Source organism: Geospiza fortis, unplaced genomic scaffold (genome assembly GCF_000277835.1).
Source record: "Geospiza fortis unplaced genomic scaffold, GeoFor_1.0 scaffold54, whole genome shotgun sequence".
NCBI classification, from domain to species: Eukaryota; Metazoa; Chordata; class Aves; order Passeriformes; family Thraupidae; genus Geospiza; species Geospiza fortis.
In genome coordinates this window covers 530,357-544,726 of record NW_005054301.1, presented here as the reverse complement: position 1 = coordinate 544,726, position 14,370 = coordinate 530,357, and positions in this window count along the sequence as shown.

Sequence of the window (14,370 nt, the reverse complement as noted above, 5' to 3'; positions counted from 1 at the left end):
CCTGCTGATAAATATGTAGTATGTGTAGAGAGATACAGGAGGGAATATACAATGTATGAGCAGGTGTTAGAGTAGAACTCATTCTTTTAAAATAAATTGTTACTAGGTTATGACAACAACTGTTATGAAAGTATATATCTGCATAACATTTGCATCGACCAGTTAACATAAGGATGTAATATTGATTCTTAATTTCAACACTTTATTTGGAAAGGTAGGTCAGATCTGATGCAATTTGGTACTTTCCTCCTGACAAGGTACATCATAACCTACTCTAGAAAGAATGGAAGAATTTGGAAGGCTGTCTAAACTATTTTGTTTAATTTATACATCCAGTGAAAATCCAGGCCACCTGCCATTCCCAGCAATGTGAACACTATCATTCAGTTAAAAATGGGTAATACAACCTGCAAACAGAATCTTATGGAATGGTTAAGCAAGTGACAGAGACAAATAGGTGAGCTGAAAATTGAGTCATGTAACTGGACAGTCCTTTGGCGGTTATGTTTCAGATTTTCTGTTACTCACAACTTGAAGTACAGCTCTGTGCTAAGAAAACCATTCTTATTGCAAGCTTATGCTCTTAAGACATGCACAAGAAATCTGTAGGCATAAGAAGGTGCACAGACTACAACAGCAGGTCATGTTATGAGCCAGCATAATAAATGGAACAGTTTCTTTGGCTTTGGCAGCTTCCAGGAAGCTTCTGTAACTTTGTGTGAGCAATGAGATTTTTCTACTGCTAAGACACTCTCCACTGCCCGTTTGTGACCAGTGCTCGGTACAGCCAAGTTATGAGATCCAATAAAATCATAATGCAGAATGTTGGAGTAAGAAGCTGGCTGCCAACAACAACTGGGAAGTCATTTAGGTATTTAAACATGTCTGGTGCCACTTTAGAATCCCTTAGGATTTCACAAGATAATGATCAATACGGCTCAGGTGATCTGTATCCTTTTGGAAAGGATGCAAAGGAAGGAAGGAAAGGTCTAAGCTCATTTAACTACAGCAGCACTCAATAGCTGCTACTGAAAACCCAAACCCCACCTCTGACCTCTCATGCAAAAGAAAGAAGAGTAATCCTGAGTGCTCAGAATCAGCAAAAACAAACAGGAGCAGTGGAAATTATATGAAGAAGAAATATTTAAGTTGAAAAAATGAAGATTGGGAGTAGGAGGAAATAAGAGAGCTGGCTTGGGGAGGAAGGAATAGCATGAGGCAGATGTTCCCTTTCTGGTATGTGTAAAACTACCACTACAAAATCTGCTCCAGAGAGGAACACAGCCTGGCACTGACAGGGAGCTGCTTGTGCTGTTGCTGCTGATAGCAGAGGTTAGCAAATCAAGGGTGGTGAGGGGGGCACAGTATAAGGAAATGAAGTAGTGGTGGGGAATGAGAGATGGCTGGAAAATGAGAAATAAGAGGTTTAAGTCCATCCCATTTTGTACAGATTGCAGTGGGAGCATGGTGTTTTCTGATGATATAAGCCAGTACTCAACAATCTGGCCTGATAGACACCAATCCACACACCTGAGGAAAAACTCCAGGCTGACCTTCCTGCTGTGTTTGTTCCTACAATTCCTATTCCTTCTCTTCATTACTTTTCAGGCAGGTGACAGCAAAATGAAGTTGGATGACCCTTTTTGAAATAGTTTTTAAATGAGATCTTCTCCTTTAATTGTGTTGGTTTTAAGGATTGGGATTTATGTATGAATTTAAACAGAGATGCTCCAGTACCATACTACACAACTAGTGTGATTAGTGCAAGTGGCTTAAAGACTCACTAAGAAAGAAGGCAACCAAACATGCTGATAACAGCAAGCATCAAACACCACAAAATATTACCTGAACAAGAGTAAACACTGTTTTTCTGAGACAGAAGAGGTTTTCCTCAGGCCACCAACTCCTCCTGTGGGAAACATGAGCAAAATATTTCAGAAGTCCTGTCTAAATACATGTAGTGAAGGGTGTAGAGAGTAATACTATAATCTATTGAGTCAAATGTGGGTCATAACAGGGAAGTATTATCATCTTCCTCAACAATGGTATACATAAATAAGGAAATAAAAGGGATATTGGAGAGATCACACAAGCTAAGAACTGCAAAAACAAGCTGGTTTCTTTAGCTTAACTAGCCATGTGAGTGGATGGGGCTCTACTTCTGTGGTTTTGCTTCATATTCTGCTAACAATTGTTATGGAATTAGAAACCCTCTTCTTCAAAGGACATCTCTTTTGGAAAAGAGTTTCCCTTCCTCCCCACTGCAGTTTCTGCATACCCAGGGACCAGGCCTCCCCACATTTATCTGCTATGACCAGGCTTTGTCACACAGGAGTCTGCCAGCCTTGTCTCTTTGGACAGTCCCATCCACCTTCCTGCAGTTCTGCAGGGACAGAGATGGGATGGGATTGCATCAGGACACCTTTTATCCCCTAGTAACTCAAACTGTCCTGCTTATAGACACTCTCTTCTGTGGAATAAAAGAAATTCCATTGAGGGTTAAGAGGATTAGGGAAACTGGGAAATTAAAAAATCAAGAAAAAGCACCTGAGCTGGAGCAGTGCAGAGAGGTGGTGGTAACACAGAGACAGTGAGGACGCCTGCCTTAGAGGATTCCCATCTTCAGCCAGAATCCAGTGCAGTCTCCCCATGGAGTACTCAGCCTTAGAGAAAGAGACCAAGGCTGCCTTTTCCACGCATGGTCACTGCAGTCAGAGCAGGAAATTAACAATTCTGTGCCATGTGGCAACTTTTTTTTCTCTGCAGACCTGCACTCTTGGTGCTCTTCCTACAGAAATCTGCTCTGTGCCAGAAGAAAAGGGACCTGTTCTTGTACAACCTCCTGGCTCTGTGGTGTTGTACAGGGGGAGAATCCTTTCCCTTCTAATTAATTTCTCAGATCCCAGTGAGGACTACACTCCAGCAGAAAAATCTAAAATCTCTCATTATAGAAAGAGAGGAAAGACTTTCCCAACCCATGGGCTTATCATGCCATTTACTCACTTACTCCAAACAACTTAAAAAATCCCTTGTGCAAAACTAAGAAGAGGGAACCAGACAAGTAGAAAGACTTTTGGATTTTTATTTTCCCACTGTACAGTCAGAGAAATAAAAGGGCTCAAATAAAAGAGTTTCAAATTTTGTGAAAAGCCACCATGAGCCTGCAGTCTGATAAACAACAATAACCTTTTTCTTGACACTAATTCCTTTATTATATTTTTAGAAGAATTTAAAAGCCACTTATTTTTGAAAACTGTGATTTTAGGAAAAAGTATAATTTTCACATTTCCTCTGATGTGTTATATGCCCTGCTGTGTTATGACATTTCAAGTTTCATCAAGTCACATTAATTTACATTCTCACATGTTTTCTCAGTGGAACCTGCTCTTTGGGTCTATTTTCATTTTGTAATGTCTATGATCATTACTTGATCACTTTAATGTATTTGTTTTACTGAATACTTGGGCCATATTAACTGATCTTTCCATACCCCATGCTTGCAATTCATTAGCAATCATTTCTCTTCTCTGCACGAAGAAAGGAAAAAAGGAATGAGAGTGAGAGAAAATGAGAGAAAGACAAAAGGCTTGGAAAGAAAGCAAACAGCAGTTTAGTACACAGCCTGGGATGCAGCCTGCTCTGTCGCTTGGGCTTTGGTTATGAGGAAATTTTAGCTGGTGTGACCAACATAAATTAGCAACACAATAAAATAGATCCCATACAATAAATGTAGCTAATTGGTTGTAAGCTGCCCATTATTTCAACCTCCTCAGCTTTGGTAAATGTGTTCACAGCAGTAAATCTGTGTTAGAGATTTGTTTTGGTACTAAGTGGGACTGTTGGATCCTCTCATGTAGAAAGCCAACCAATTGTTCAACCTTGTGCAATGATGATGTGAGGGAGAGCTGGGAATCAAATTCCATTTGAGGCCTTGTTCCTTGTAGAAATATTTTGGTTGCCTGTGCCTCAGCTTGAGCTTGAGGTGGTGCCTAAATTCCTAAATTAGAGCCCTGTAGATTCAGTTCATTCAGAGTGGCCAGCTAACTAAGTACGACATTTGCCACTCTTTGCCTCCTGGCATAGATAATTTGAGATAAATCTCAAATGATGAGACATTAAGTGAGGGTATCGACCCATTTTGTCCACCCTTTCCCTGTATTTATTAATTTAATGACTGGATGAACCATGGTGTTTCTCCCCACTCTTGCTCCCCTCTGCTTGCAAGTGGCACACAAATACAAAATGAGAGATCATATTTGGAAGACTTTGCAATTTCTCAGTAAATTTCCATTCCTCCCTCAATATTAGGATGCTTGATGACACCATGAACATCAGGTAAAAAGGTCCTGTGCAGGCAGCTGCTAATCCCCCAGTCCAGAAACCAGCAGCAGCAAGAGTTTCAATGGCTGTGCAAGGTGTGAGTCTTTCTCAGCCAAACATGGTGAGAGCTGAAAGCCTCAGGTAGAAGGAAATGCCCTGCACTTAAAAAAAATCCTATTGCCTGCAGTTCTCCACCAGCGAGGAGTCACATGCAGATCCAATTTGATCACCATGGTTATTCATCCACTCTGCTGTTAACACACTCCCTTGACCTACCCCAGACTGAGATCTTGCTGTAACTCCAACTTTGAGTTTGCAGCTACAGCATGATAGATACAGGCAAGTGGAACATGCAGCAACTGAGCAGGTTGTAGCCTGTATTTCCCCACCTATATCCATGTGGATACACTCCTATCCCTCTCACACCTTCCCCTAGCAGTGAAGACATTGCATAGAGTCTGGCTGTTGACTAATCTAAAGCTACCATAGTTCCATCTCCTGTCTTAAAAACAGCTCTGCTAGAGAAGAGCAAGGGTGGGGGGAGGAATTGCCCAAGAGAGACATTTCTGGAGTTTTGGTTTCTTTGTAATTAAGCTGTTTGGAGCTATCAGGCCAGGCACTACTTTAGTGACAGCTGGGTTTCATTTTAAACTTCTTCTCCACCCTTTGGTAACTCTGGGGGAGCTACCATGAAGGTCAGACACTGGAAAACTCTAAGGACAGAGGAGAGACTCCCAAATGTGACCTAAGCCACAGAGAGCCCAGCTCATCCACTGTGATGTCCTCATGTCCCTGAATGAGTAGGAGGATGATACCAAAGCTTCCTGTAGAGAGTTGAATGGAGCAGCCTCATGTGCCAAAGCATTGGGAACAGGGGGGCAAGGAAGACTTTCCCAGCCTATATATCATTGATGGTACATGACCTGGTGCCAGCAGGAGAGCGATCAGCACAGCCCAGAGAAAGCAGCACAGATGTGACAGCATGCCTGTCATGCACTGCACACTGGTGACAGAGTGGAATGTAATCTGTGTGTTTCTGTTCAGAGATTACAGACAACAACTGGCTCCAAGGGGACGTGCTGTCCTGAAATGGGGAACAGAGAAGGATGCTTATGTAAAATGGCCTGGCAGCAGTGCACAGGAGGGGCAGGCACACTCATTTTCTACTGTGTGCAGCAATGAAAGGGATTACTGCTGAGGGGGGAGGCAGGCAGGAACAGGGGGAGAGAAATTAGGAGTCCAGATGTCTACTCTGTATATAGAGTTCCCAAGGGTTTCAGAAATAAAACAGAAATAAGCCATACCATAAGTTAGATATGTGCGCAAGGAGTCCACATTTATTCAAGACTGAGGTTGTGTTATGTGACCTTAAGCAAAACTAATCAGCTGGACTGAATCTCCTCTGTCTTCTCCAGCATGTGTGGACCTGAGAGAATGAATTTTGCAGAGCTAAAAAGTCAGTCCCTCCCTTCCACTGGGACACAGCTGTCTAAATGTCTTGGTGCCTTCTAAGAGATCTGAGAATATAGGTGGGAGAACTGTAAGGGAACAGGGGCTGGTGTGATCCACTCATTCATGGCTTTGGCAGCTACATTTTGTATTAACCCTGCTCAGAAAACAGTGGCCATGGAGTAATTCAACCCATTCTGGAACCTAGGTGCAAAACCAAGCAAGCTTAGATTGGTCACAATATAGTCAATCAGAATTTCAGTAGTATTGTAAATAGTATTCAGGCTTAATGAGGGCTGAGACAAGGAATGCCAAAATGCCAGAGGCTGCCTTACCTTTCCCCTCAGAGGACTATGATTCCTGACACTAGCAGACTAAAACAAATAAATAGTTTAGAAGCTCTGGTGCCTTCCAAACACCAGGTGCAGCATTATCAGTGCAGCACCATCTTACCTAGGCTACAATTGACCTTTTAGCTTCTTTTCTTTTTTTCTGTCTTTTCTCATAGGAGGCACCAGTCCTTGCTGTCATGATAAAAATAGAAAAGTGCCATCTGTGTGTGCCTAAAGGTTTATGAAATGAGAGAAGAAGAAACTAAACCAAGTGACTCTCCTTGCTATCACTTCCCAGCTCCCCTGTTGAACAACTTTCTGCATCCTTAAAGATGCTGTTCAACTGATGCTGAGCAGCAAGGTGAGAGCCTGTCACAAGGAAATATGCACAGGAAGATGTGCTGAATTTTCCTGGTTTACTTACTGCCAGTTGACAGCAGGACAGAAAGTCATCCCTAGCCAGTCAGGAATGTTACTTTTTAAGTGATGTGCACTGCATGGTACATGGAGACTGAGATCAATGGAGGACAGGAGAAAGTTAAATTGACAGTACACTAATAATTGTTGACATTAACTAATCAGATAAGAATTTTAAAGTTCACACTGTGAACACTAATATTTTCTGTGTGAAGTGAAGACAGTTTGAACTGATATTTTTTCTATTAATGAGTGTTTGAAAGGGTGGTAGAAGAAATTATTACTGTAGTAATCAGAGCTCTCTGTGTGAAATCCCTTCATAGTCTTTGAGATTCATAAAGCAGGAGATAGGTAAAGGCTCATAGTCTTTATTCAAAATACTATCTAATGAAAACATAAAAGTTACCATTGCTTTAAATAATCTTTTAATTTATTCTCCAATATGCTGTTTTCATGATACTCTCTGGAAAACAGGCAGGACCTAGTGCCCAGCCTCTGAAGAAATTTTGGGAGTTATCTAGAGAGGGCTGTCTGCCCCCCTCCACTGATGGACAATAAGTCTGCCCTGTGGTTCAGCCTCCCTGCACCAGGCAGAGCTCTGCCAGGGCACAGCTACCCACAGACTGTGCCAGGGCTCTGCCATGGGTAACAGGAGCACAGGATGCCAGCCCTGTTATTTCCAATAAAATGCCACTGGCTTATATGCCTGCCCCCCAGAGGGACCCTGCAGCAGCACTGGAGTAGGTGCAGTTATGTTTGTTTAAGCATGTTTCATTTCTGACTAACACAAATCAAACCCAGTGTGCATCTTTAGACTGCAGCACACACCAGATCAGTGCATCACTAGCATGCATGGAAGAGCCCTGTTGGTTCTTACAAATATGAACACGTTGACCGATAAAGATGAGAATGTTCTTACCATCCCAGGATCGTTTAGTTTGGAAAAGACCCTTAAGATCACTGGGGCAACTGTTAACCTAACACCATCAGGCATTCAGCACATACCCATTGTGGCATCAGTGCCTATAATTCAGCCTCAGGTAGCTGCATTTCATGGTTTCTAGCTCTTGCTTGGATTGGGAAGAACATTCTTCCCTTTTCCCATGGTATAGCTGAGACTAATACTGTAACTTGTATTGATATTCAACATGTGAAACCCAACTAACCTTCCCTTTGACTAAGAATTATATTTGTGATATAATACACCTACAATATTATGCAAGAAGTCTGGAAATTATCATTTGACACTCAATCCATATCAAAATTTATCTTCAGTCAAAAACCCCCCAAGTGTTAACACCTTCTGAGGTTGTTAACTTCTCCTTCCTAGCAGCCTGCTTAGAGGGGTGCACACATTCACCCCTGCTTCCAATCTAATCCTTTGGTTTACTCCTTGTGTTCCCCACTCCCACTTCTGACTTTACCTTATGATCAATAGAGTTCGAGTTTAGGGACTATTATCAGAGCCATGATTGCAACCTCTAGCATTACAATCTATAGGGCTGCTGAGAGCATTAGAATATCCAGGATAAATTAATTCAGTGTAAGTAAAAGCTTTGAAGCTAGGAGCATCACCAGGGTTTTGAAGCTTAAGCCCTATTTAGATTACTTGATTAAAGTAGGTCCAAAGCTCCACCAATCAATATATTTTGCTTAGGAGCAGTGTTGATACAGAAGCATATTTGATGGGATCTGCAGTAGCCCACCCAGAAGATGCTTCATTAGAGCAAAATGAGAAAATGTGCATGGGTGGAGAGAGGCAAAATCATTGCCCTGTGTCTGTGAGTGCCTGTGAAGATTATTTGCAGCTGTGGTACAGCATAGCCTGTATAAAGAAAAGGGGAGAAGGGATTTGACAATAAAATTACAGCCTTGGGAAAGAAGTAACTGAACCTTCCATTAGTTTAAAATTGTAAAGAATGACCAAATGTAAATAGACATACCTGCAGCCATGCATGATTAAAGGGGCAGCCCTGCTCTTTGGCCACTTTAATTTGTCCTGCAATCTCCAGTGGCACCAGAACCATTGCTCTGGTTACCTGGATGGCATCATTTCTGGCAAGATGACCAGCATTGTATCTGTGGGCCAATATTGACAAAATGACAATTATTTGTACTAAGATTAGGAAAGCTTAAGCCTGACCAGTAGGTCATAGTTGACAAAAGCCAAAAATACAATCAGCTCAGGGTTTTTTTTCTCACCTGAGAATATGAACATGCAGCAGGTAAAACAGGTAATATGGAAGAGCACAGGTTCAGTTCTGCTCCTCTCACTTCACCTCCCAGGTTAGTTACACACCTCCAGGGCTACGGGGTGCCAAACCACAGCTTCCAGACCAGCCCTGGGGAGGGACTGGGACCAGGCTCTTGCTTGTATCCCAATGGAAAACATAATCCATTCAGATTTCTAATTGGACTTGACTGGACATTTAAGCAACCTTTTTGCAGTAGCAATGTAAATGAATTAGTTATATTTTCCAGCCTACTGAACAAATCAGATAAGCAAATCATGTGCCACCTTCACAGCACAGTGTGCCCCATCTGCAATGCCCAAGTCCTGTAGCTCCCTAAGGAGCCCCAGATCTGTGCCATGAAGCCAAGCTGCTCCCCAAGAGTCAGGGAGCTCTCCAGCCAGGGCCCAGCCCACAGCAAGGTGAGCAAGGCAAACCTGCAGATTATACTCAGAATTCAGATCATATCAGGCAACACTGTGCTTATAAAGGCAGCTCCAAAATCTTGTTGGGAAGTCAGTCAGTAGATCAGAGCCAAGCTCAGCGAGGTAACCAGGGCTGGATACAGCACAGTGATTGCTGGGCTGGTCCCCAGTGACAAGGCAAGCCTGTGGTCAAGCTGGGAAGTCAGTCTGCTGCTCAGGGTCTGGATCAACAGGATCCTTGGCACAGGCACAGCTCTGCCTGAGCTAGAGCCTGACATTTCTGTAACATCACTCAGACACAGACTGGCAGCCCAGAGCTCAGCTGAAATGGGGCTCCTGAGTCCACAGGCAGGTGTAGGTGGAGACCCCAGATGAAGCTGGTCAGGCCCATTAAGGTGCCCTGACATTAGTCTGATTGTGCAAGACAAACATTTGCATTTTTATTTCAGCAAGAACCTCAGTTTGGAGCTGGTGTTTGTCCATGTCATGGAAAAAAATATGTGCCAGAAAAGCTACAAAGAGAATGAAATGAGTATGCCAGGAGACTTAAAAGTTTGAAAAGGATTTTGCCCTGAAGTACCCACCCCTGCACAGCTGGGATGTGCTGATGTGTCCCCTGGTTAGTTAATTTGGCACCAGCCACCCTGGGGTCCTGCAGCAGGGGTCCCACCAAGTAGTCTCTTGCCCTCCCCACAGCCTGAGTGGCATTAGCTCTGACAGGCTGAAGGTTTTCCTCATCAGTTGCACCATCTGCCCACGCTCCTCTGACGTGCAACTAACTTCTACATCCAGACTCGGTGCTACAGAGTTCCAGTGCAAGAGAAAACACAAGCCTTTATTGCCAGAGGTGACTAAAACTCAGCCAGATGAGCTGTGTATTTTTTAAATAAGTTATTTTTTGCAATAAATCCACACAGTATTTGCTTTTGTGACAGCCAGAGAGCAAGACAAAAATTTGTGGTTTGAAAGTTCAAATTGAAAGACAGGCAGTGAGATGTCTTGGATAATTTAGGGATTGAGAATGGGGTCTTTTTCATGAGTTCATGCATCAGCAGCAGACTGAGGAGATGTAACACAGCAATCTGGTAAGATTCAGTGGTAAGGGGTTGCAAACAAAACACTCTGGCCCAGATAAAAAAGTTGTCAGTGCAAGACCCTCTCAGCATATTATCCTGTCTCTTGGCAGCCCCTTCGCATCCCTGCTCATGCTGCAGCTCCAGCTCTGTTTAACTCCCTGTGCAGGTGTGGACTGAGCTTTGCCCCAGGATTCTGGTGCTTGCTTGCAAGAAGAATTTCTGTCTTGGTGACAAACCCCTTCCCTTTGGCAGCCTCAGTTGTGCTGAGGCTTTTTCTCCCTCCTAACCCAAACCTCAGCATTAGGAGTGGGCTAAGTCTTCTCTGGCAAACCCTGGCCGTGCCCCAGTGAGCAAAACTTCTGAGGGGCTAATCCTTCTGGCAACACATCCTTTCCCATGGCAGCCACTTTCAGCATCCACTTCTCATTTTGTCTCAAAATTTGTATGTTAAAGTAACATGCCTTCTGTTTAAAATGAAATATGTTTGTCTTTTTATTTTTATACACATCAGACAGTTCTCTTCATAGCGAGCTCTCATGTATTTTAGTGGCATTCACAGTCTGCATGAATAAACAACTGGAGGCACTTGAAGGGATACAAGCTCTGTCTGCCCTGTCTGCCAAATAGTCTTTTCTTGTGTCCCTGAACTCTGAACAAGAAATTATTATAATTCTACCTTGCAAACACAGCCAGGCACAAGTTATTACTTAGTTGTTTCATGATGAATTGTTTAAAAAAAAATTTAAAAATCTCACAGCTTTTTAAACTATTAATCCTTTTTCTGTGCCCACTGGTGCTTAGCCCTCACACAGGCCACCCAAGAGGCTGCAGCACCTGGCTGCCCATGGCTCCCTGGCCATGCCCAGCCCTGAGACTCAGCAGTGACCTGTGCCACAGAGCAGGGTCCCCACACTGCCTGTGGGCACTGGCAGCAGCCCTGTCGGTGGAGAAGATATTGCCAGTGCAATGGAGTGACTGATTTGCTTCCAGTAAGACACATTGTCACAGACTATTAATTTTACTGCAGCCTCATTGGAAGGGAGTGGTAAAGCAGCAGGGCAAGCAAACAGCTCCTGTCAGTGTGGGAGCACTAAATGCCCAAACAATTAGGCTTCTAGTTCACCAAATCTCAGCGGCCCCCTGACCTCACATTTGTTTACTCTCCAGTTTACTAAAGCAAAGGCAATGCCTGTGAAAGATGAGAGCTGTTTCAGAGGTCAGATGCTGCTGGGTTAAGTCATGGAGTCTGTTTGCAAATAGCTGTTTTAAAACAGAGATAATAAAAATGGTGAAAGGCCCTTAGTTACCCAGATTTTGTGGGCAGCCAGTCTGCCAGCACCTAGGATTGCCCAAAACAAAGCAAAGCAGGATAGTGAGGAAGAAGAAAGGAGGATGGAGACGTGACTTCTCAGCAGGAGATGCGTATCCTAATATGGTACCTGGGAACTGGCTGATAATTCTCTCCCAAGCCATTCAAGCCCTCTGTCCATCCCACAGAGGTAATGGCCTTTAGACTGAGATTCAGCAAAGCCCTCCAGGCAGTTTTTTAGTGTCATTTCAGCTTGGTACCTGGGTGCAGAAGTCACACAGGGCAGCTGGGCACTGGGTGAGGAGCAGACACAGAGCTGGGACAGCAGGAGCTGTGGCACAGAACAGGCAGCCACAATGCTCTGGAGCAGGCAAAACACTTTAAAAGGTGCTGAGAGAGAAGTCCCTCATAAAGGAAAAGGTGTTAACAAAGCCACATTTACTTCCTATGTCAGATACTGAGCACTTGCTTCTCACATGGATTCTCCCCAGGCCTTTCCCTATGTACAACTCCTTTATGCCTCAGGTGGCACCAGAAGTCTCCCCTGCTGTCATCTCTTCCTTCTCAGCAGAGAGAAGGAGCTTTCCTTTCCTTGCAGGAGCTCTGCTTTCCTTTGCCTTTTTTCCCCTGTCCCCCTACCTTGCTGGCAAAGCCCAAAATGGCTGACTGAATGCTGTTTGCAGCCTTGCAGGCAATATTCCCCAAACCCATTTGTTTTGGCATGGTGGATCACCCATTAGATCTCAGTGCAGCGTGGCTCCTTGCTGCTGTGCCAGGAGCAGACAGCAGCACTGGCCACAAGGAGCAGGAGTTGTGGCTCTGCTCCTGATGGATGATCTGCCTCTCACAGTGGTGTGACAGGCAAAGCCAGCTGTATTTGATTACACCCCAGGTAGTGTGGCTTCTGTGACTGACATGGTGAATGAACCAGGTTGGAATAAGCAAGTGTATTAATTAGTATGCTGATAGCTGAATAAAGCTATTTTTGAAATCACTGAACAGCGCTGCACTTTACTATGATTGCAGAGATTATGTAAGAAGATGATTAAAACCAGGTCCCTGCATCACAGACTGATCCGTGTTTTAGAGATGAAAAAATAAAGCTGCAAAGGAATGAGAGGAGACTGTACTATTTTAAAAGGTTCTCTGCCTGCCCTAATTAAGGGCAAAGGAGCTGTGTTATCAATATTTTCATTGTCATTCTAACTCATCCTACTTTTCCTATCATATTTTGCCAATAAGCCATTTATTTTTTACGCCTGGGTTTGTACATATGGAAATGTCAGCTCAGGAGGGATCTGCTGCATCATCCCACAATACATGGCCATTTTGCAGGGTGTCCCTGATGCACTGCTTTTGCCTCCTATGGTGCACCTACCAGGAGTGTTTTCCCCTATTTGCTGATGTACTACCACTCATTAAAAAAGGCAGGAAAAGTAAAATCTGGGCACTACCTTTGTGTATTGTCTAACAGACAGAAAACAGAGAAGGAGAAGTTGTATCTCAGCAGTAGGAAGATGCTGCATTTCAGGACCAAGCTACCAAAAAATATGTTGTTGTTTTCAACTACAGTTATTTGAGAAAAGCCTCTAGAAACTGATTGTCATTAAAGACCTGGAGAGAACATTCCTTATGATGATAAGCAGAGATTTAAAAATTTTGTTTACAGTCTCCTGCACTGTAATGCTCAGATTGCTGTATATACACAATCATTATTTTATTCCTTACACCACAATGAATAGCAGCTCTGCTGATCAAATATAAAGTGGCAACCAATCCTAATGCAAATAGAAATATAAACAAACCCTGTAGATTTATAGCCAATAAAAATTATGTCAAACAGTATATGATGAAAAGCAGAATGTATGCTTGTTATTAAGTCTGACAGATGTTTGCTGTAGAGTGTTTTCCATGAAGTTTCTCACCATTGTTAATCATCTGTACTTTATGATGAAGTTTAAAAACCCCTTTAATTATCTTACATGGATTGAATGTGTCCACTCAAAGTATTGCGCTGTGTTGAAGATTTATTCCTTTTTAATATTTCTTTAAGAAGCACACATCACAGAATCAATTGTTACTTCATTCCCTGGCATAACAGAAGATCTGGAGCATCCAGAACAAAGCCTTTGTTGTTATTTGCATTCTCTTCTTTCTTTCTAGGCAGCTTCCCCAGCCGGGTGCATGATGCCAGCAGAAGGGTGCCATGCCCCCCCTTCACAGGCAGTCGGCAGTACCCGATGCTGTTGGGTGAGGACAGGAATTCAGCATGGAGGCCACACCGACGTGGGCATTTTGTGTGTAACCATTTTGTGCGACACACCCATCGAGTACCTGCCCTGGCAGGCAAGGTGGCTGAGCCTGGGGGCGGTGTTTTCTTTCCTCAAGTGCCCGGAGCTCCGAGTTCTGTGTCCGTTCGTGCCCGGGCCCAGCGCTGCCGCAGCCAGGGATGTCTGCCCGGGCCCGGCCTGACATCCACAGCCCCGCCGCCATGAGCCGGGCCTGGCCTGTGCTGCCCGGGCTCTTCGGACCTCTGAGGGCAAAATGTGCAGTGCAAAATCTCATAGGCCTCATATGGCTTACATCTCACACGGCCCCTTCTGTTTCTGCGTGGTGAGGATGCCCTGCCATGTCATTCTGCCCAGGGACTGCTGAAGGGAGGGCATGTGAGGGCTTGGAGGACAGAGGAGCGCTGTGCCCATACCAAGGGTAGGCACCTTAGCCATGGCGGTTCTTCTGCCCACACAGCCCCTGAGGGCTCTCCCAGAGTGCTGCCATGGCACCTGCCCCTCTGCATTTCTCTCGGGCTGT